The sequence below is a fragment of the Ursus americanus genome, chromosome 24 (assembly GCF_024610735.1).
Source record: "Ursus americanus isolate L20-20 chromosome 24, mUrsAme1.1.p, whole genome shotgun sequence".
Lineage (NCBI taxonomy): Eukaryota > Metazoa > Chordata > Mammalia > Carnivora > Ursidae > Ursus > Ursus americanus.
The window spans coordinates 9,899,190-9,921,420 of NC_142150.1; the positions used below are offsets into that span (position 1 = coordinate 9,899,190).

General features: G+C 41.8%; 1 protein-coding gene across 2 annotated transcripts in view; it reads left to right on the forward strand.

The window, feature by feature from the left end:
- The window catches only part of NELL1 (neural EGFL like 1), an 823,559-nt gene that overhangs the window by 367,870 nt on the left and 433,458 nt on the right, over positions 1-22,231 (forward strand). The window lies entirely within an intron of this gene.

The window sequence follows — 22,231 nt, forward strand, 5'->3', positions numbered from 1 at the left end:
TCTTTCTAACAGATTGCAGAAGAACATATGTGTGTTGAGCGTATGGAAATTGGTTTAATTATATTAACATATCTCACTTTTTATTCCCATCTTTCAGGTGGGTGAAAGGGCATGTATAAAAAAAAATTAAAGTGAAATACATCTAAAAATTTCAACAGTATTAAATAACATTATCACTTAGATTAGAATGAAAAATAATTGCGGATGAATCTTTTCCCACCTTTGGACCACGCCATCCCTCTTTTAGCAGCTGCTTCTCGTGGACAGAAGGAATGGGTTATAAAGCTTGCATCAGACCCCTTGTTTATGATGCATATTAGTATTGCCAACTGTATAAATTCTGTAGGAAACAAAACTACGTCCAAGACAAAACAAATGAAGCTGTTTATTCATACACTCGTGGCAAGGGAAGACATCTGCTGTTATTTTCAGTTCTGCTCAAAGGATTGAAAAGTTTGACAAAGGGGAGTCAGTTTTATAGAGTAAAAAGAGGAAAGGCTGAGACAGTGTCTGATTGGCAAGCATTCTATTAAGGTAGGAATTTGGGGAGTGAGGGAGACTTTGTAATTGTTCCGGAGCATTGACGGTCCCTGGTTGACAGCAAGAGAGCACTTTGGGAGTATTTTCAATGAGGAAGGAATGTCCGGTGTTAGGGATGGAAGGCTTTCTGTGGTGGTTATTGGCTGGAACAAATATGGGCTGAGGAGGTGTTTTTTATAGACAGATGGTCCCGATGGCTCTTATTTGGGGGAGGGGACTGCTGTGGCAAGAAGTTTCTCAAGGCTCACTTCTCTCTAGCTATGGTGGAGGATGGGGGAAGCAGGGCTTCTCATGGAACATGGTGTATTTGTGCATTAACTGTCTTCATCTCCTATGGGAGTTCAACTTCCGTTCTGCCACTTCTTGGAGTTTGAGATGTACAGTGATAGAGAAAATAAAGAGAGTCCGCAAAGAAGACAAACGGCCTACGAATGGGTGTTAAATGGCCCAGAAACATTTGGTCTCAGCCGGGTTTATAAAGGCTGGTTCATCTTCACAGTATCGAACAGCACCGTTTGTCGTGGGTGATAGTGTGGATGAAAGCGAGAAAGTTATGGTGAACACCCCTTTCTAGGAGGGAGAGCAGAGGACCGCCATGATGTGACTCATAAATAATGGAAAGAGGCCTTGGGGTTCTCCTGATTTGCTTTCTCTCTCCAGGTCTAACAGAGGTATTTTGGTTAATGGGTTGGTGGCATATTTCTGACAAACAGCAGTGAACCTTGAGGTCATCATGTCTGAGATTCAGGCTTGGCTCTGTCCCTTTCCAGCTGTGCGGCCTTGAGCTCATGGAAGGGCCTGATATTTTGAGAAGGGCAAGTGAGGGATGAGAGGAGTACCATTAGTGTAGAGAACATCTTCTTAAACTTGGACTTTCTTGGGCCCGCTTACTTGCAAAAGAAATAAATTCTTTGGAAAGAAAGAAAGAAAGGTTCATATGGACCTTTACAAATGTCTTTTCTTCTTTTTCTTCTTCTATTTTTTGAAAGGTAGTTGACACATGACATTAGTTTCAGGTATACAATGTAGTGCTTTGACATCTCAACATCTTTGAGTATGTCTGATGGAGGATATTTTCTGTTAGATGGAATTTGGATGTGAGGCAAAACCTCTAGGTCTTTGGGAGACAGATCACAGAGTTTCACTCAGATACAGGATCTATTGGTTCTGGTGAGAAGAATGCTATTGTAATATGTTCTCTCCCAGCCAGTTGTTCAATTATTAGGTATAATCTTTTTATGAGAATCATATATTGAAAGAGCTGGAACTTCAAAATAAACACAGATTGCAACCCTGGCTCTGCTACTTGCTAGTCATATGGTCTTAGGAAATTAAATAACTTTTCCAAACCTGACTTTCCTTTGCTATAAAGTGGAATCATGTAGACTAAACCAATGAACGCACATTTCTTAGCACATAATAGGCATTCAGTAAATTGTAGCTCTTTTTATATGACATACAATGTATCTTAGCCAACATCTGGCAGTTCATTTGTGACCAAATATCTTCTTACTAATAAATACTCCCTTCTCTGAAGGAAGACCTCTTTGGGGCCTGGGAAATATATCACATTACTCAATAGATTTTACCCCACTGTTTAAAAAGCTTAGATAAAGACTTAAGAACATTTTCTGAGCGTTATAAAATACACCTTAGGAATTTCCAGCTAAGTTGAAAACTGACCTTCGTATAACTTTGGTTTAAATAACCCCGTTATGTGAGAAAGGGGACTTAGTGAATAAATGAGGTTATTTCTAAAGCTGATAGCAAATGCACAAGACCATAGATAGGAGTGGGTGATAATCTGTGGAGGTTCATTTTCAATTTTAGAGGCAAATATTTAAAAAAAATATTTAAGCCTTCGATGAAGGAACTGGGCAGTAGAAAAAGTGTTCGTTATAGGACCAATTTTTATCTGACCATGCTTCTAATTCTGACTTTTATGTTAGTATCTAAGATACTCATCCTAGGTTTTTATCCATTGCTTTTATCCTTCCAGGTACCAATACATCCAGTTATTCATCCTCAATGACATGTTTTCAGATTTTATGTAGCCCATAGTTGATATTAGGTACTGTTTGTAATGGGTGTGAAGGATAAATGTAAGATAGCATTTGCTTTTGAAAAAATCAGGCCAGCAGAGGAGTAGACAAATAGATAAACAATGGTGATAAAATTCAACTTTACAGAAGTTAACTTAATAGAAGTTGAGGAGATATGGTAGTTCTATCAAAGTAGGTCCTGAATCAGGAATAATGTGTACAGGGTACCACAGGGGGACCCAGTAGAAAAATAGAGGATGGAAAGGCACGTGTTTTTTTTTTTTTTTTTTTTTTTTTTTTTGTGGAGGGAAATTAAGGATGGGCTCTGGATGGTAAGTCTATGTTTGCTAAAAGGACAGGTGAGTAGAACACCCCATGTTTAAGGAAGCACATGCCCAGTGGCATCCAGTATTCCTAGGTGATAAGATTTGAATTTGTTTTTAAGCATATGATTTTCTTTTTCCTTTTTTTTTTTTTTTAAAGATTTTATTTATTTGAGAGCGAGAGCATGCATGCGAGAGAGCGAGCATGATCAGAGAGAAGGGCAAAGGGAGAGGGCAAAGCAGGCTCAATCCCAGGACCCCGGGATCATGACCTGAGCTGAAAGCAGACATTTAACTGACTGAGCCACCCAGGTGCCCCTAAACATAAGATTTTTTGAAGAGCTTTATCATTCTTCAGGTGGAAGTCTGTTACTAGGTCACAGTAGTTCGGAATTTGGCTCAATAGGGACTTGGGTTTGATGGCAAATTAGACAGATGGAATTTCCATGGCGAGTAGGAGGGAAGAGAGTAGGGGATGGGGATTGTGGGGCAGAGAGCTCAGCAGTGGAGCGGTTAGTTCTGTAGTGCTAACTCAGCAGCACTCTGATGCTCACTGCCTGGCTTTGGGTGCTGGCTCTGGCAGGTATTAGCTGAATAATCATTAGCAAGTTACCAAACTCTTCGGTGCCTTAGTTTTCCCCATCACTAAAACTGGATGAGCATTGCTCCTGCCTAAGGTTCTAGTGAGAATTAAACGAGTTAATACGTACGAAGAGCTTAGAACAGTGTCTGGCACATGAAAGTGCTTTGTGCTCCAGTAACAGCAACAGCCGTCTCTGGCTCTTAGAGCGAATCAGGAAAGCCGAGGCCCTTCTGCATTCCAGGCACACATCTATAGACATTTTATATATTTGATCAATTCTCAAAAACAGTCCAGTGGGGGAGTATTTCTACAAAATAGCCATTTTGTAGAAAAGGAAATAGGCAATGAATATACCCAAGGTCATATACATAATAGCAAGGTATAAAGAGGCTCCACCTCCGAATCTTTGCATCTGCTGTTAATACTTGTCATGCAGAGACCTCATAGCCAGAGGACATGGGGGGGCCCCGGCAGTGGGAGGCTCTGGGATGCCCGGAGAGAGGTCTAGGGTGAGCACAGCTAAAGGTGAAGGAGCTAGGTACAGGCTCCGTGCAGAAGTGTAGGCAGGGAGGCTGTTCTCCTCTGGGTGGTCTGGTAGGGTCAGCGTAGAGAAGCACGTCGGAGTATGAGGCATAAGTCGAGTTTCCCGTGAGCTATGGGAACAAGGGCAGAGCAGACAGTGGTGTGCAGCTAAATGTTTAGCATTGATTGGTTCCGAGATTGGGGAGCAGAGGGCCTTGCTCGTAGAGTTTGTTGATTTCCGTGGCTTAAACACTGCTGCCAGTGTGATGTCATTGACTAGCTTTGTAAACTTAACATATGGTCAGACCTCATGAGCTCACTCAGGCCAGCTGCAGCACCCCACTGAAAGCAGGACCCCAGCTCAAAACTCCAGATGACAAACGAGAGGGGTTATCCTTGCCACCCACAAATGCTATCTTCTAACACCTGACCAGAGTCCTCTTGTTGGGGATGGGGGGTGGGGGTGGGGGTTATTTAGTTATCATGGTCAAGTTGCCACTAGTTCTGCCCCCTCCTTGGCCAAAAAACTCCCTAGCATCCAGGTTGGTCCCTCGGCAAAGGCTGTACTTGTCAGCTGAACGGCTACACCAGGCCTTTGACATTGCCTGTGATCAGCTCCTGAGCCTGCGGGAGCTGTTCTCCCTCACTTCTGTCATCTTGACCCACGGTGCAAACTGCCAGGACTTCTTATCAATGAGCTTTTTTAAGTGCCTACTTCCAATCCTGTGTTGGGTGTCCTTTGACCTGATCTTTCTTGCTGCTTGTTTTTCCTCCCATTGCACTGTGTTCCCTGGAAACTCGGCTGCCTGGTGAACAAACGCCCTCGACCTCTTGGCAGAATGTCCCTCCATCTTTTAGCCTTCTTGAATTCCTCTGGGGATACAGCTCTGCTGTAGTTCTCTGACCGGAGGTTGCGTTTTCTTCCACACCGAATGTACCTTGGAGCCCAAATATAGCATCGGCTTTTCCAAAGACAGCTTTGCTACATCAAGAGTAATATCTTCCGTCCTCATACACGATCTTCTTCTGAAGTCCTGGCCATCTGCTCCTAACACCTGCTATCCCTTCTAGTTGCTGTCAGTGACAAATGCCCCAGCCACGCCTCCTCACTCACTGAGGTCTTTGGTATCTAGCTGCTTGGGTTTCACCTCCTTGCGGAGCTATGCCATCGTTCTGGGCAAAAGGCCAGCCTCGGAGATTTTTATCTTTGGGACTAGAATCGCCTTTACTCTCATACCTCTTCATTATGCTCCTGGTCTTGCTTTCACTTAACTGCTCTATCCCTAAAATCACAAACTCCCGTCCCTAGGTAGACTTTCAGCCTCAAGCTTGTGCGCACCCTCTCCACTTACCGACCCACTGCAATCATACTGCTACCCCCGTTCTACTGGCGCTGTTCTTAATGTGATCACCAATACTCCCCTGTCAGATCCATACTCTGCACATTGCCAGAAGGATCTTTTAAAAACGCATCAGTGATCCTATCATTCGCTAGTGTAAAACCCTTTCATATGTCTGTGTTACTTTATTCATTCATTTACAGAACTAAGCAATGAGCTAAGCAGTCTAGAATTGCTGCTCTCAACACCTGCACACACCTCATTACTGTTTTATTTAAGAAGGAAATAAAAATATTTTTAAATGCCCCCTTCCCCCAAATTGCTACCGTTCAAGCAGCTTGTATTTTCATGCAGCACTTGTATCCCCCTTGACCTCAGGAACCGAGTGCACACTCCTTAGCATGGCATTCGAGACCTGCCTTGATCTGACCTGTGTTCCCCTTCCCCACGCTTTCCTGAGTTCTGTGTGGTTCCCCACTACCTTTCAGTGCTGCGAAGTCACGTGCCTGCCTGTGTCGTCTTCATGCCCTTCGTCTTCCCTTTGATAGTCCTTTCCTTTCCATGTTTTACTTCTCCTCTTATCGGTCTTGGGGACATTTCTGTGTTTTGTATGACCGCTTATGCCACGCCCTTTGCTACACAGAATTGCTCATTACTTTCCTGTGACCGTTCCACGCGTATTTCCTCTAGAGTGCGTGCAGTGTTCTGTCTCCACTTATGAACTGTGGAAGCCGCGGCCAAGCTGTCTTCATCTCTGTACCCACCCCACCCAGTATGGTTGGGCCCAGGGAAGCACTCTGTCCCTCAGGACTCGCCGTGACAAGTCCCTGCCCTGTCCTCCACCCAAAGTAGCAGCAGCAGTCCTTGGGGAGACCAGTGGCACTTCCTAACCGAGCTTTTTAGAGAGACCTGTTGGTACCACTGGGTAAAAGAATCTTCACCTCGAGTGAGGTGCTCTGTTGACATAAGTGTGTAAGACCCTGAGGGAGGAGGCTGTCATTGAGCTCTGGCCCAGCTTTCGTACCCAGTACATTTTCGTAGATAAGCATTTGATATTCTGTGTTCTCCAATTCCATTTCCACCCTCCTTCTCTCTCTTTCTCTCTGTTCTGTGGAGGGAGGTGTATTTTAAAATTCTAAAAATGTGTTGGCAGCTCTCAGGCATGTCTCTAAATTAGACCTCAATATCTATCTAAAAGGATGGATCTCAGCACTTTTTTAAATCTAGGAAATGCTATTATTATCGTTATTATAATTACTATATCATGGGTATTTAAATTTTCTTTTCCAAGATTGTTTATCTAAGGAAGACCAATGCATCTTTATCGGCCTTTAACGTAGTCAAGAATCTTCTTTAATTTTGCGTCTTCTGAAAGAGCCTTCCACTCAGAAAGCATACATTTTGGTGTTTAAGTGTAGACATTTTCATTTTTCACAATTCAATGGACTACGACCTTACAGAACACCCCCCCCCCGCGTCTCCCCCTCCCTCCACCAAAACAGACCTTCCACACCATCATGTGGTCTGAGCAGTTGCACCTGCTCTCAGGCAGGGGAAGGGAAAAGCATTGTGGTCTGTGCAGGAGGTGGCAGTCCTGTGGCCAGTGCGGAGGGGGAGCTGCAGGCCTTGGAGGAAAATGCCTTGTTCTTTTTGTCTTGTGAAGGACCTAGTCAAGGGGCCTCGGCTGCCTCAGTGGACGAGTCCCTGACAGGCAGAGGGGATCGTAACTTGAGGAGATACTCACTATTGCTGGGGTCCCCAGGGCTGGCCAGAGAGGAGAGCCAGGCCTGGTAGCCTGTTGAGAAAGGCTACCTTTTTTTTTTTTCTTTTTTTTTTTTTATTTATTTTTTTTTAATGATTTTTTATTATATTATGTTAGTCACCATACAGTACATCCCCGGTTTCCGATGTAAGGCTCGATGATTCATTAGTTGTGTATAACACCCAGTGCACCATGCAATACGTGCCCTCCTTACTACCCATCACCGGTCTATCCCATTCCCCCACCCCCCTCCCCTCTGAAGTCCTCAGTTTGTTTCTCATAGTCCATAGTCTCTCATGTTTCATTCCCCCTTCTGATTACCCCCCCTGAGAAAGGCTACCTTTTAACCGAAAGAGCGAGAAGCAGCAGCTAAAGACATTTCTTGAGGTCCGATATGCTGTGCAGGGTGCATATGTGTGTAATGAGACCATCTCATTGAATCTTCACAAACACACTGTATTTCTCAGATGTGTAAAACCAAGTTCAGAAACATTAGGGGACTTTGCCAGGGTAACACTGATTGGTAGCAAGGCTGGGATTTGGACTAAGATTTCACGCGTTTCTTTCTACTTCCGTGACTTTCAGCTACGCAGGGGCATACGTGTTTCCTCTTTCCTGAGAAAGGAGAATTGCAGCCTTGGCATTGTCGTCCCCATCCCACCCCCCATTTTTTAAAAACAACTTTAGGAGATAATCCGCATAGCATAAAGTCCGCTGATTTAAAGTATCCAAATCTTTGATTTTTGATACATTGCATTATTTGACAAATTGTGGTAAAATTTAATGTATAACCAAAAATGTGCCATTCTAGCCATTCTTAAGTGTATAGTTTGGTGGCATTAATTACATTCAGTGTTGTGCCACCATCACCCCTCTTTATTTTGGAAACATTTTCATCACCCCACAGCATTCCTGTAACTGCTAAGCAATAAGGGCTCCTCTCTTCCTCCTCCCAACCCCTGGAAACCTCCCATCTAGGGTCCAGCCACAATGGCAAACAGTTTCAGTTTCATGGTTCCTCAAAAACCTAAGCATAGAATTACCAGCTGGCTCAGTAATTTTATTCCTGAATATATACCTAAAGAAATAGAAAACAGGGACTTGACCAGACACCTGTGTGCAGTCCTCATTGCAGCATTGTTCGCATAAACTAATAGGTAGATTGTTTGCCTTTTCCACTTCATCCCGACCACATGCCTAAGCCTCTTCTTTACCATAGCAGCCCTGCTTAAATTTTTTTAAAATGCAAAACGGTATTTTAAAATACACTATCTGTGCTGTGCATTGCATCTCCAGAACTGCCTTTTCCAATAACAGGACATTTGTAGGTTTTGATTACCCCCCCTTCACCCACCTCCCTCCCCACTCTGGCAACCACCAATCTGTTTTCTATATGAATTTGGTGTTTTTTGTTGTTGTTTTGTTTTTTTAGATTCCACGTATCAGTGAGATCATGCAGTATTTGTCTTGCTCTAGCTAATTTATTTCACTTAGTATAATACCCTCTAGGTCCACCCATGTTGTCACAAATGGGAAGAGTTTTCTGTGATATTTCAGTGATCATATACACCACATTTTCTTTATCCATTTATCCACTGATGGATACTTAGGTTTTTTCCATAACTTGGCTATTGTAAATAATGATGCAATGAACGTGACGGTATATATATCTTCTTGCATTAGCGTTTTTGCTTTCTTCAGATAGATACCCAGGAGTGGAATTGCTAGGTCATATGGTAGTTCTAGTTTCAATTCAATTGAGGAAGCTCCATACTGTTTTTCATAGCGGTTCTGTCCATTTACATTCCAGCCAACAGTGCACAAGTGTTTCCTGTTCTCCACATCCTCTCCAACACTTTTTTCCCCCTTAATTTATATTAAAATTCCAGTTAACATACAGTGTACTATTAGTTTCAGTACCCCACCCCCGGTGACCCTCAGGTTGTTTCTATAGTTAGGAGACTGTTTCTTGGTTTGCCTTTCTCTTTTCCCCCTCTTTGTTCATTTGTTCCTTAAATTTCACATTTGAGTGAGATCATATGGTATTTGTGTTTTTGTGAGTCATTTCACTTAGCATAATACCCTGTAGCTCCATCCATGTTGTTGCAAATGGCAAGATTTCATTTTTTTTTGTGGCTGAGTAATATTCCAAATATATATATATATGATGAATATATATAATGATGAATATATATATATGATGAATGTATATATATGATGAATGTATATATGATGAATATATATATATTCATCACATCTTCTTTATCTCTTCATCAGCTGATGGACACTTGGGCTGTTCCCATTATTTGGCTCTTGTAAATGTTGCTATGGACCTTGGGGTGCATGCATCCCTTGGATAATAGCCATTCACAGGTGTGCAGCGATACCTCCTTGTGGTTTTGATTTGCATTTCTTTGATGATTAATGATGTTGAGCCCCTTTCCTTTACCTGTTGGCCATTTGTATATGTTTGGGAAAATATTCAAATCTTCTGGCTACTTTTTAATACAATTTTTTGATGAATATTATAAAGTTTAGATATTAACCCCTTCTCAGATAAATGATTTACAGATATTTCTCCCATTCCATTGATTGCCTTTTCATTTTGTTGATGGTTTCCTTTGCTGTGCAGAAGCTTTTTAGTTTGATGTAGTGTTTAATTCTATTTTGTATATTGGGCTTCCAAGTTAGATAATATTTCAAATAGAGGCAGGTCAGTGTAGAACAGTGTTTGTTGAACTTTTTTTCATTATCTGCCCCCTAAGGTGTCTTTGAGACGTTTTTTTCCTTATCACCCTCCCATGAAATTTTAATACCACAGATACTCCATATATCTGTTCATGTATATATATCCTTTGGAGAATCACAACTTCCCCCAAGAGCCACTTTTTTTCGTCCCTTATAGGTGATTTCAGTCTAGTTGAGAGTGGTGGCATGGGGATTAAAGCATCACCTTGGGAGCCAGATCTGCCCGGACTGGAGTTCTAGCTCTGCCCCTTACTTGTTATGTGACCGTGGGCAAGTTGTTTAGTCACTCCATGCCTTAATTTCTTCATCTGTACACTTGGAATGCTACAAAACCTACTTCGAAGGGTTATTATGAACATTAGATGAATTAGTGTGTGTGAGGGTGGTGCCTGGTGCTTAGTAAGAGCTACACAATATTAGCCATCTTTTTTTTTTTTAAAGGGTTCTTCCATTTAAAAATAGTTTAAGACCAGTGAACTACATAGAAACGAGCTTGTCTTCCATTTCCTCCCTTTTGAATGATATTTTTCATTCTGTTTTTGGATTGTTTTTTCACAGGAAAATGGGTTATGAGTCATTATTCTATGTTTATTTTTTCCCCTCTTCTCATCCATTCATTTTTGTATTTTCTCAACAATCGTGTTGTATGGGAGTCTGGACTTGGTGATTTTTAAGAACCAGCTTAAATACTTTATGGTTTTGATTTTCATATTGGAGTAAATTGATTCAGTCAAATGTGTAAGAATTTGGAATTGGGAATATTGTTGATTTCTGTTCAAGAAGATTATTTCATCTAAGGAATCTCTCCACGTGAGGAAACACACAAGAAGTAGCTTGCCTTCCTGAGTATATTCAGCTGATAGTCATTCATTATACAGATAGGTGCTGGAACACAGGTACTGGTTTTATTGAATCTAGGTTGAGTTCATTAACTTCCTGCTCATTGGTCTACAGGACCCTGTTTGTGCAATTCACAGTCTGGTACTTAATCACTGGTTAATTTGGTGCTGTAGCGAATCAGATGTAAAGTTCTGGCATCAAATCATTTATTTTTAAAAGACTAAAGCCTGTGCACGTTATTTGGACTGCATGGTAAGAGTGGTGAATAAATAATTTGGCCAATTGTGACTACAGCAAATTGCTATTTAATTCACCAAGGAAGGTAGATATTCTTATTAAGAAGGGGGAAGCTCAGGTGGCCTGTAGAGAGGAAGAATAGAGTAGATGCCAAGGTCATCTTCCAGCTGGTTAGCCTCTTGTGCATCCATAAAACAAAAATATTAATATGTGCCTATCTGTATGGTAATTGTGAAGATGAATACATGCAGAGTGCTTAAAACTGCTTGGCACAAAGTAGTGATCAATAAATTCTACTTAACTATAAAGAGTAGTTGGGGTGAGAGATAAAGAGGATATAGATGACTTTGCCGGTGGTATTGCTCTCTCATCTCGTTCACTCTCAGCTGACTTACCTTTATCTTCATAAAGCAGAAGAATAGTTGACCAGTATCTCCCCATTTATCCCACATCCCAGCCCCTGGTGACCACCATTCTAGCCTCTATTTCTGTCAGTGTGTGGCTGTTTTTTTTTTTTTCCCCCCGATTCCACATACAAGTGGTATCATACAGTATTTGTCTTTCTCTACCTGACTTATTTCACTTAGCATGATACCCTCAAGGTCCATCCATGTTGTCTCAAATGGTAGGATTTCCTTTTTACTCATGGTTGAATTATATTCTTTTGTACATATATGTGTACATACAACATATTCTTTATCCATTCATCTTTTGATGGTCAAAGAGTACAAACTTCCAGTTATAAGATGAATAAGTTCCTGGTATTTGATGTGCAGCATGGTGATTCTAGTTAATGATATTATGTATTTGAAAGTTGCTAAGAGAATAGATCTTAAATCTTATCGCCACAAAAAATGTGGTGGTTATGTGACGGAAGTGTAAGCTAAGGCTATGGTGGTAATCATTCTGCAGTGTTTTAGTGTATCCTATCTATATGTGATACACCTTAAAGTTACACAGTGTTATATGCCAATTATATCTTAATAAAAGTGTGGGGGAAATACAGAATTTTTGCCCAGTTCTATGAGTAATAAGGTCATCAACATTTTATGAAGACATCTTCTTGCCTTCACAAGACTCAGGTATCTTATAGGTGAATTTTCCCCCAATTCCCTTTGTTGGAATTAGACATTTCTTTCTCTAGTAGGACTTAGATTGCCCTAATAAGGTTCATGTTCATGTGACTGTCTCTCTGCTAGATTAGGTTCTTTATTGGCTAGTTGTTTTTTCACTTTGTGTAAAAGGAGACAAGGACCACATCCCACTGACCTTTGGATCTTTACTGCCAGTGGAATCCAGCAGTCTCTTAATACCTCTTGAATTTCCTTTCCCAAATGTAGGGAAGGCCAGAGACCATGGTAGCTTCTACATTTCCAGTGTGTTCTTTGTTAGTCCGACTGACTCACAATTCATGGGAAAACCTGGGACCCCTTTGAAGAACTCAGGTTTTGTTGCTACCATTGGCTGAAGTAGAATTCAGATACAGATGGATTCAGATAGGCTGGGGCACAGCTTGAGGCCAAAACTGAATTAACTTTCATTCATTGTGCTGCTTTCCTTGCAGACATTCCACATCAGGTTATGGACACGCTCAAAGGTCAGAATGCCAGGCTGGGAAGAAAGTCTTAAGGTGGTGTCTTACAGTGCTTTTCCAATGTCAGCTAGAAATTGGTATGCTTTGATTTCCAATGGCACAGAGATATGCTATTTTATGACAGTATTTGATTCTGACATTGAGCCCAGCAGGGAAAATAAACATCCTGGCACGATTTTTTCAAATATCTGACATAGCTGTATTTGGAAAATACATTTAAATGTCAGAAAACCAACAGCCTAATTTCTGCATTATGGTGTATGTAACTAACTCTAGGAAGACTTTTTTACTATGCATGGGATGACCAACACGTTACTTGGATTTTTAATCTGCAAATACTTGATTTGGCAAGCTACATATTTGTTTGACAGCTGTCTTAAAAGATGATGTAAAAATCCATTTCACTAGGCAACAGAAACTTAAAGAGTCAGTTTCTTAGATTTGGAGTTGCCTAACAAAACACTGTAGAGTGGATGGCTTCAACAAAAGAAATTATTATTATTATTTTTAAAGATTTTATTTATTTATTCGACAGAGATAGAGACCGCCAGCGAGAGAGGGAACACAGGCAGGGGGAGTGGGAGAGGAAGAAGCAGGCTCATAGCAGAGGAGCCTGATGTGGGGCTCGATCCTGGAACGCCAGGATCACGCCCTGAGCCGAAGGCAGACGCTTAACCGCTGTGCCACCCAGGCACCCCAACAAAAGAAATTATTTGACTAACCATACTGGAGACTGGAAGTCTGAGATCAGAGTGTCACTGTGGTTGGGTTCTTGAGAAGGTTTTCCTGGCCTACAGATGATTTTGTTCTCCTTGTGTCCTCACATGGTAGAGAGCGAGCAAGGGCAAACTACCTAGAGCCTCTTCGCATCTTGAGGCACCACTGTCATCATGTCATCTCAACATAATTACCCCCCAGAAGCCCCATTTCCAAATACTACCGTATTGGAGGTTAGGGTTTCAACACATAAATTTGGAGGGGGTGCACAATTTAGTCCATAGAAGTTATCCAGGCACCTCCCTAGGTTGTCTTACCATTTCTTCCCCTTCTCTGTCTCCTTCCCTTCCTTCATGCCTCCTTGTCCTCCTCCTCCCTTCTTCTTGTCTTTTTCCCTCCCTCCCTCCTTTTCCTCCTTTCTTCCTTGCTTCTTGTGATAACATGCTTTAAGGCACAGACATTCATGGGTTGAATCCAATAGATACATTTTGCTTGGTTTGAAATGTTTGGGAAAACAAGGAACACAAATTCTAAAAAATTAACTAAATGCTTGGATATGCAGCTTCTCTAGAAAGATCAGAGATCAAGCGCAATCTCTGAGAGGTAGTATTAGAGGGTTAAGAGTTGAGACTCTGGAGCCATTCTACCAGAATTCATTTCTTGGCAGTCCCATCTCCTAGCTATGTGACCTTAGACAGTTTGCTGAATGTTTCTAAACTGTGCTTACCACATAGTAAGTGCCATGCAATGATGTCTTATTACTCCTTCATGGCATTACCTTCTGGTTGTTCACAGTCTGAACTCTTGCTATTGTCTTTCCACCACCGAGGTTCAGTCTCACCTTCCATGAGTCATTGGCCTTGCACTGTGCTTTCTCCCTAAAAGAGAGAACCATTTTTGTTGTTGTTGTTGTTGTTCTTGGAAGTAGGGAAATGAGAGATTGATATATGTTTTAAGAAAAACGAGAGACAATATATTTCTTTGTGGAAGGGACATATTTTGCATATAGGTCTTCTGCCTGGCTTCTGTTAGGCATTTGTTTTATATTCCTAGATTCTGTAGGCATTTGATTTTCTCCCCTTCCTTCACGAAGAAAACATAATTATAGAGAAACATGGAACATTGGATAAAGCACTAGTTTCAGAGCTAGAAGACCTTGATTTTGTTATCAGCTCAATGATTATCTGTCTACCTTTGGGGCTCTGTTTCTATCTTCTCTGGGCTTCTGTTCTCTCATCTGAAATAGGGCATAATAATCTATATCTTGTCTACCGGACTCAATTTTTATAAATTCAAGTCAGAGATCATATAGACTTTAAAAAATATCCAGTCTGACACAGAGGGAGCCTATTGATAGTTCTAATATAACAACTGACTAGCCAATGCCACCATGTTTTTATAACTCTTGATTTCTGCAAAGGCAGGAGTTAAAAGTCTAGTAGAATTGCTCTGCAAGTTAACTTGTCTATAGAGAACTTGCCCAAATCCATGCTTTTGTATGAATATATGTTTGCTAGTTCTAGCTGCTCTTAGTTTTCAGGGGAGATGCCAACTCAGTTGACAATAGGTATCAAGGAACAGTGCGAACACTTGGGTCATCTGAATAGTATTCTCTAGGACTTGTGTCTTGGGAATGTTTCTGGAACATCTGCAAGCTCTTCAAAACAGGAGGAGAGAGGGTGTGGCTCAAGAGAAAGTGCTTCAGCAGGCTTTTATGATCTGTGAAAGAAAAAACGTGAATATGTCAAGAACTTTAGAATGGGAGGTGGGCGGATGGTCTTTAGATACTCTCTGGTCCAACTTCCTGATTGTATAGTTGGGAAAACCAAGATCTAGAGAAGAAAAAGTGACCTGCCAGTGCTATAATTAGTTAATAGAAAATGCAGGAATATAACTTGACTCTGTCAATCCGGTGCTCTTGGTCCAGCAGTCAGAGTGGAAGAGTCACAGGGACCTGGGTTGAAATTCTAGGTACTCTGTATGTAGTTTCTGATGCGATTCCATGGGATGGAAATAAAGAGATGGGATATCCACAGTGCTTGCAACAGAGCACACACAGTCTCAGTAAATCTTGGTTTACTTTCCCCATTCTGTTTCCTTTTTACATCTGCAGGAGAAGTAGCCATAAGCACCTCCCACCAACCTCCCAGCTCCAACCTTCTCCATGTTGCCTTTTTCTAGGAAATTCTTATGAACAAGTCTGAGTAGATCACACTATTTTATCAAGAGAATTCTTTGCATTTGCTTCTATCTTTGCTACCCAGACCCTGCACTCTAATTTAATGATGATAATGCCAAATTCGGGTCTGTGTTTGCTCTGAACTCTTATGCAGATGGAGGCTGGTGATATATGAAGAATCATTATGCCACATCAAGTTTCATTTTAATGTCCATAAGTATACCTTTTTAAAATGAAAACAAACTACTTCACCATCCTGGGGAGGGACATAAATCATGTATTTTTATTACCTCAAAAGACCACCAGAAGATGAGCTCCAATATTTCAAAGGTGACAAGCAATCTATACGAATGAATCGTAATTCGAACCCCATTATACTCGAGCTGATATATACTGCAGTGGGGTTTATAGATGTTTCTCGGAAAGTATTAAAAAGAAAAAAACAACTGGGCCTTTTGTCTCTAGTTTCTAATCCTGGAGGAGGCAATCGGTCTTATGCAATCAGCATAGAGACTGTATCAAGCTGTGGGTTCAAGGTGGGAGCAGAATGCTGCTACCTGTTTGGGGCTCTGGGTCACTGGAGTCTAAAGTGTGAAAGTGTTAAGATTGATTTAAAAGAGCCAAAGAACCAGTGATGCATATGGTGTAGCGTCGCTCTTCCAACAGAGTGTAATGCCAGCACAAATGTTAGGAACAGCACTGCACACAGACATAGCATTTGGAGATCTGCTTGTTTCCATATGCTTCCTGCCAGCATCAGACGTATGTAACGGAGTTATAGGATTGAATCCTTATTGAGGGCTAGAAATGGTACAAGTGAGAACAGTGCCAACTTTGAAGTCAGACCATGTGGATTCAGACCCAGGCTCTTAGGCTTATGACTTTGTGCCTTGGGCAAGTGACCTAAGAATCTCTGAGCCATGTTCTCTCTTCATGACATGGCGCTACCTACTTCCTTCAGGAAGAATGAATGGAGGGACGAGATGCTACCTTGGGAGTGTATGATACATAGAAATGACATCTATGAGAAGTACTCAGAGAAGGAAGTACTACCCAGGTGCCAGGCTGCTGTTCCTAGTTTTACCCTCTGAGGTAATACACGTTGAACCTCATATTCTTCTTGGTATCACCCTGTGCCTAATGGTGCATAAACCCATTCATCCTTCCAGTAATTAGGTTAACTGGTTTTCTTATAAAATCTTCTTCGACTGATTGAGACCTTTAACTTGAACCTGGACTAGAGCTGTGTCTAGCCCCCACCTTGAGGTTCAGCCTCAGGCTGAGCCTCTTGTTGCCTCCTGGATTTGGATTGAATGTCACACCTGGGGAGACCATTGCTTGAGAAAGAAATCGGCTTCAGGCAGAGCACTGACACCACCTGGGCAAAGGTCAGATGGCTTTCAGGTTAAAATCTTTGGTGCTTTGGGCCCCTCAGTGAGCTCAGTTCATTCTTTCATTCAGGAGTTCTGTCTGGGGTTTGTTTGCTTGTTTTTGTAATTATTCATTACCTTTCAGAATCTCTGAACAATAAGCAGCGTTTGTCTTAGGCTCATTTAAAAAATCTCAGCTCACTCGTTCTCAAGATTGTTTTCTCAGGATATCTCAACTCTGAAGATGTTCGTTAATTCTGTTTTGATTCTTTCTATAATCAGATTTCCTTTTGAAGCACTCTTGAGTCCTTTTGCAACCGTCTGCGGCCTCTGCGGCGTCGTGCCTCTCCCTGAGGGTGAAGAGGCCATCTTTGTTTCGGCACATGTGTTGCTAGTCCATCCTCAGCCCCATCGGAAAACCAGGGAAATTCTCAATTCTTTCCTTCTGTATTCTTGCCTCAAGGGACCCGGCTAGATAACTCTCAACACTTGACCATTTTTCCCCCTTCCCTCTGCATTAGTCACACCACCAGGTAGTTTTTATATCTTGTGTTTGCGTGATGAGGGATAAGCAACAAAGATGAGGTTGTAACAGCTTAATTTTCTGGTACATTTGTCAACTTTTCTGCTTATTTTGGTGCTGTCTTTTTCTGGACTGGTACCAGGAAATTATGAGATCTGCAAGAGCTCAAATTATCAATGGTATGAAGTGAAAATAAAACCAGCTCAGAGACATCTCACTGGAGCAGCGGGGATGTGTGGCGTGGGGTCCTGTGTGACTTGTAGAGAGTAAAGGTTGGAGAAATCCATGTGAGAAATTCTCCCTGGGTTCTTCTAATCATCCCCTTGTCCTGTTTTTGAAAATGTTTTTATTCAGGGTCTTAGAATCCTCTGAAACAAAGGGATGGTTTGGCTGTTTGAGTCAAAATAAGCTTGTTACAGCCAAGTAACTCCTTCAAATCTAGATGACGCAGATACCTCTCATCAGTTATCCAGTGGCCTAAGGGAAATGAGCCAGGAGTTTCTCTCTGTGAGGAGCTGACAAGGGTCCACGACAGGGAAGCATTCATTGTAGTCTGTAGCTTGGTTGGCAGCTGTGGCCCGTGGGCTGAAGACTGAATTGCCTCTGAGGCAAGTCCTGACTAGTTTCTCATCTTAAAGAATGTCTGGGCATCCTGGCAGAATGAGACGGAGTTCAGTGTGGCTTGTATCTCTGAGAGTAAAATACCAAGGTGATTTAGTCTTCAGCTTGGCCAGCTCCAATCCATTCTCTTCTTAGAGCTGAGTGATATTTTAAAAACAGAAATTGGTTTGTGCCACTACCTTGATTAAAGTCTAGACTCCTTCCTGTGGTCCACAAGGCTCAGCAGGTCCTGGCCTGAGCTTATCTTGCCAGTTTCACTTTAAATAGACAAAGCTCCTTCCCCTAATTCTTCTCCAACATTCTTCTCTGTCTGGTATGTTATTCCTCTCCCTTTCACCTGTTTCACTTCTGTTTTAGGTCTTCGATGAAACATCACGTCCACAGAGACTGCTTCTCTGGCCGTCTCAGACCACGTCCAATACCCCCCGTTAAAAGGTCTCCCACTCTTGGTAGAACTTAGAAGTTTCGCTCAATGTCTTTCCAGGCTGTGAGGTTTATGGTGGCATTTTGCTCATCCTCTGCTTCAGGGCTTAGTAGAAGGCTAATTAATGTTCATGACTCAATGATTCTCTTCCTTCCTAACTCTACAGAGACAAAAAGTTTAGCCTCCGTAGTTTCCCTGATCTTTCTCCACCTCCGGTTTCTACTTGGTGAATATCTGTTCATCTTTCAAGATCAAGCTTAATGATCTCTTTCTTTGAGATGCCTTTCCTAGTCACCTCTCTACCAGTCAGGGTGGGCTCACTGGCTTAAATGAACACAGGCATATTTCTAGCTCAGGCAACACGTTCATCAGGCTTGTCTGGTTGCCTACTCCTCACTCAGGGACCCAGGCTGAGAATGTTCCCATCTCTCTGCTTCCATGCTTTTCAAAGCAGGAACAAGAAAATGTGGTCAGCCAGGTGCTGGCTCTTAATCTTTCCCCCTAGAGGTGGTATGCTTTGCTCAGACATCATGCCCAGTCATATAACTATGCTTAACTTTGAAGAGGATGGGGAAGTACATTCGCATCATGTGCCCAGAAGGAGGAAAACTGGTAATGTTTGAAGAACAACACTAATGCCAACCAACTCCCTCCAATGCCTGGCTTCTCTTGGTATTCCCAGTCTCTCACTTACAATGATCTCCTCTTCCACTTCTCCATTGTTGCATGAAAGACTTTGTAATCAGTAATAACTGAATCAGCTCCAAAATATTAATGTCAAGCATACAACTTTATAACCCCATCTCCTAGCTTTCTAGCTCATGCATTCTAGTACCCTCACAGTAACCACACCTTGCCTCCATTAGGATTCCTGCTCTAGTGTGGATTCCCTAAGAAGCAAACTCTGAGGAGGCTGGCATGCAGGAAGTTATTAGGGAGTGCTCAAGGGATGAAGTCCTCTGGGGAAGGGAAGAATGCAGGATTGGACAGAGGGAGAAGTTAGCTCAGTCTCATTGAGTGCTCTGAACTCTGGATGGTCCTTTCGAATTATCTTGAGCTGGGGTAAATGTGAAGCAGTCTTTGTTGTAGGTCACTCCCAGGATGAAAGTGTGACTGTGACTATATAGTCTCTCATTACCAAGGACAGTTTCCCTAAAAGGATAACAGCTGACAATCTTTAGCAGGCAGTACTCCCCTTAGCAGGGGGATTAAGTTCTTTAGTTCTGAAGTGAGATCTGAGAAGTGCAGCACAGTGCCCACCCCTAACACCCAGTCCATTTCAACTGTCTACCTCCATCTTCATGTCCTCACAGCTCTCCTCCGTAGCTGAGATTCCTTTATATCTTTATCATTACCTCTTTCTTTATAGGCTCAATTCCCCTGTATCTCTCTTTACCCATGTTATCTGCATAAAAACTCAGCTCTGGTTACACCAAACTTTCCAGTTACCCTTCTACTGCCCCCAGATACCTGAATGAAATTGGAGAAGACACATGGCCATGCTGACTGCTCTCCCTTAACTCATTCACGATCAGAAATCACAGCGGCTCCTCAACCACCATACTATATACTCAAGTACATGTTTGTTCCCTTTTTTTCAAAATGACTATTTAATACTTTCTCCTCTCGCCTTCAATGTCTGATACCTCCTCCCTTTCTTAATTCTCAGATGTAACCCTCTCTTTTCATTTCACTGAGGAAATAAAAATAATCAAAGGAGAGCCACTTCATCTTCACCCCACCGAAGATGCCAACCATCCCTGTGCCTTCCCTTCTCTTGGCTTTGTTCGTGTTGTAGAGATGACCTATTCCATCTGTGCCCTGCTTCACCCCAGGACTTGGCTCCTGCAATGATCTCTCTCTCCTGCATCATCAGTTTGCCTCACTTATATTGAATCCTTCCCAACAGCGTACAAACGTACTGTGATCTCTCCCATCTTTAAATAAGACTCTCTCGACACCGAGTCTCCCCAGAACTACTACCCCATTTTTCTTTATGGCAAAAAAAATCTCAAAAGATTGACCTTGTTTCTCTGTCTCTATTCCCTCCTCTCCCATCCCATCTTTAATTGACTCCGTCAGGCTTTTCTCCACCACCTTCCCAAATCCACTCTTCTTAGGTCAAGGTCAGCAGTGAACTACTTCATGCCAAATCCAGTGCTTAGTGATGTCTTGATCTTATTCGGCTTCTTAGCAGGTGACAGAAGTGATCATTACTCCTTTCCTGAAACCCCTTTCCTCTCCTCTTTTGTGCTATCCACTGGTCTGGGAAGTAAAATGCTTAAATGATGCCAGGTATCGACTTGTTAAAGAATTCTAATGCCTGGGTGCCAGAAAGATCTGAACGACATACGTCTCATGCTCACGTGCAGTTGCTATTCTGTCTTCAGTTCGTGGGAGAGTGCCCTTCATACCCCAGCTTGATATAATCTTATTATGTAGTTTTCATATTCCTGTTGTCCGTTTATTTTAATTGTGCATTGTCTTGGACCATTTTTGGAAGAACATGATCTTGTGTAAGTAGAACTCTTTGTTTTTTGCCTGAAGCCTTTCAGTAATTTCTGGTGTTGAGTTCTGACAGTTAGGAAGTCTTGCTAACCGTGAGTGTCCTTCTAGGACCTCAGTTACTCCACAGTAACTTTTATTTATGGGCTGACAGATCTTTAGTGAACATGGAAAGAATCTGCTCTTATTTCAGTGTGTTTTATTAGGAAATCAGTCAATCTGCTTTTACTTTTAAAATAGAGAAGTGAGATTTCTGGTGCCCCAGGATAGTTGTGTTTATCCCATTTCTACACATGAAGTGCATTAGGACTTTGGTGATTGCCTCAATAGCAACACTATGGTTGACTATCGTTTTCAAGGTGCTTTCATGAAGTAAATCCTAGTAAATAAGAGATCGATTTCTGAGTTCAAATCCTGGGTAGAGCACATTCTAACAGGATGACTTTGTGCCACATGTTTAACTTCGCTAAGCCTCAATTTTCTAGACTTCAAAATGTGGGTAGTGCTGTACTTGGATCATGGAATTGTCTGTGGATTCCATTAGATAATGAATTTAAAGATCTAAAGCAGTAGGTTCAGAACTGGCTTGTATGACAAACTGATGAGAACCTTGGGACTCAGCATGGTTAAATGCACGTTCTGGGCTAGTAACTGGAAGAAGCAGAACTAGAATTCTCATTGTGTTAGGTCCTCATGCTGTGCTGCAGTCCCTTCCTCTCCATCTCCATAAGCACTCTGAGTAAAATGAACATAGAAGGCATTTCTGAAAACAACTTCCCGAAAGGACTAAAGTCTGTACTTAAGGTTGTAGGTTATTTGAGTTCTTACCATGAATGCTTATGAGGAAGCAGGTGATGCTCTGACCTCCATTTCAGAGAGAAAAGATCCTTTTTGTTGAATCAGCCCATTATTCTGTCACATGGGAAGGTTCTCCAGGTCAAGGGACGAAAGATGTCAGTTTGCATTAGACATCTGTTGTCTGTATTCACAATACAACATAGGAGAAACTGGCTGCACCATCATTTTTTAACAGATGGATTAAAGCATGTCTTAGTTAAGACACAGGAGCAGAGAGGGCCAGATCCCCTTGATCTCTCTGATAAAAGCTACACCATGTACAGCAGACACCTAATAAATATTAATTGGTATCAACTCACTGGACATAGAACTCAATGATTTTGGATGTTTAAATCAGCATCCTCCTTGGTGAGAGATTAATAAGAGCAAATTCAATCTTCATCCTTCTTGGTTTCTTAACTGTTACATCTCACCATGCCCTTTTCTCGAAATACTTTCAGCTCCAGAGGGGATCTAATGCACCAGAATAAGCTGAATTTGCATTTAAGTTTTTGTGTTTACTG